The following is a 2353-nucleotide window of genomic DNA, read 5'->3' as shown; positions in this document are numbered from 1 at the left end:
GAAAGCCTGGGCCAGAAGGCGACATTGAAGCTGGGATGTGCAGGAAGACATGTGACCGGTGTGACGAAAGGGCTGGGGAAAAGCGTTCCAGGCCGAGGGGCCCAGTCTGTCCGACAGAACGAGGTCGAAGACCGGTCATGAAAGTGGGGGTCAAGGGACTGTTCCACCACTGAGTCTATGGGACCTTCGGAAGGGCCCTCACCCACCCAGTCTCATTGTCATCATCTGCAAATTAGTTATATCATTGTTTTTATTTCTAAAAAAATTTTTAATTACCAATAATCGTGCCTCGGATAAACGTCATTGGCCACGATACTGCCACTGCACAAAGCTAAATTAGTGATACCATAAGGACTTAATTATGTGGCACCCCCTACTTATTTCAGGGCCTTATGAAGAATAAGCTTTCAGTAAATGACAGTGAAATATCCAGTCATGCTCTGTAGGTATGACTTCTATCTATTATGTGATTATATTTTATTACCCACTTCTGTTTGTTTTTCTTTGTTCTTCTGCTATTGTTTTTACTTTCTAAATTAAATTAATTAATTAATCAATTATTTTGAGGGAGGGTCTCCTTCTGTCACCCAGGCTGCAGTGCAGTGGCAAGATCATAGCTCACTGCAGCCTCAAACTCCTGGGCCTGGGCAATCCTACTGCCTCAGCTTCCTGAGTAGCCAGGACTACAGGCATGCCTGGCTATCACCATGCCTGGCTAATTTTTCTATTTTTTGTTGAGATGGGGTCTTGCTATGTTGTCCAGGCTGATCTCAAACTCCTGGCCTCAAGTGATCTTTCCACCTTAGCCTCCCAAAGTGCTAGGATTATAGACTTGAGCTGCCATGTCCAGCCTGTACTTTCATGGTACATTTTATGTATTTCTTTACATTTCTGTTAAGGGAATATTATTATTATTAACTGTTATTATTATTACATTGTGTGAATCTCTTTACAAGTGAAAAATGAAATTTGGGAGAATGCTTTCAAATGTGTAAGCTGCTATGCCAATGTGAGGAATTCTTATCACATATTCGAAGTGTCTTGGAGCTGCATTGATATAGAATATATCACATCATGGAATCAAAAGCTTGCAAACCTGCAGCCTCACCCATGTGCCAGAGAGGCAAATATTGGGCATTTTTTTTCCATGAGGCTTTAGGAAATGTCATGAGGGATGTACTAAAGGCAGGCAGGTCCTGTGGAAAAGGCTGAGGGAACAGGAAAGAGAAGCCCTGGAAGCCCCAAGCACTGTCTACAAGACTGGGTGGCCCTCTGAAGGGAGAGAACTTGGTTTGTATGCAGATTGAATGAATAGGGGGAGGAATTTTCTAACACTTTTCTAATAAGTCGATTCCAAAGTAAAGTGACTTTGAGAGGTAAGCACCCTTCACTCTGGTCGTGTGGACTGTGCAATTACCCTTTACACAATGGTTCGGAGAGGATTCAAGCCTTGGATGGAAGATGCGTGTGTTTGGTGGGGTGGTAGTGGTGGTGGTGGTGGTAAAAGATATGGAAAAGTTAGAAGAGATGATGTGTTATCAATTAGGATTAGACTTGACTGCAGGAAACAGAAGCCCCAAACAACAATGGCTTACACAACATGGATGCTGCCTTCTTTCTGCCATGAAAGTCTCAAAATGGGTGGTCCAGGGCTGGCATGGTAGCTCTGCTCTGCCTGATCTGTGGGGGCCCTTCTTTTTCACACCCACATTCCCTATGGTGTGGTCCAAAATGGTGGCTGGCATATCCACATTCCAGGAAGCAGGATGAAAGAAGGGGCAGAATCGAAAGGATGAGGGGACCAAGATGGAAAGGGCAAAGAAAAGCTCACAGAAGTAGCTATGGGATGTTTATGCTCTCATCTCATTGGCCTGCAATTAGTCACATGGCCATGCCTAGTGGCAAAGGGGCATGGGAAATGTAGTCTTTATTCTGGGCAGCCATTTGTTTCAGCTAACAAATCCATCTTTGTGGAAAAGGAGAATAGACGTTGAGGAACAATCAGCAGTCTCTCCCATAGATGATATTTCTTTTAGCTCAAAAAGTCCATGAGTCTGTGATTCTCAATCCTCTATCACTATAGCAGAGGTCTGAACACTTGCCTTAGGCCCAAAACAGGCACTTGAGTGGCATGGAACAGGAAGACTGCAGGGAAGGCAGGAAAGGCTCAGAGGAATGGCTGATACTAGAGAGAGACAGCCTCTCTGTTCTCCACGCTGACCTACGCCATTCTGATGTCTGGAAGCCTCTCAGCTGGAACATGTGAGCCAAGCAACCTGCGAAATTGCTTTCCCTTGGGGCAGTAAAATGTTCTGCCCTTGGCTTTCACGGGTGGGCGATTTGTGAAAAATGT

The 2353-nt window shown here is 44.8% G+C and overlaps 1 pseudogene; it reads right to left on the bottom strand.

Annotated features, from left to right (window-relative positions):
• Positions 1–212: 212 nt before the first annotated feature.
• Positions 213–333, bottom strand: LOC142863398 (uncharacterized; annotated as a pseudogene).
• Between the last annotated feature and the right edge of the window lie 2020 nt (positions 334–2353).

The sequence above is a fragment of the Microcebus murinus genome, chromosome 21, assembly GCF_040939455.1.
Source record: "Microcebus murinus isolate Inina chromosome 21, M.murinus_Inina_mat1.0, whole genome shotgun sequence".
In the NCBI taxonomy this organism is placed as follows: Eukaryota; Metazoa; Chordata; class Mammalia; order Primates; family Cheirogaleidae; genus Microcebus; species Microcebus murinus.
Note: the sequence above shows the minus strand (reverse complement) of the source record. Positions and strands in the feature narration are given on the sequence as shown.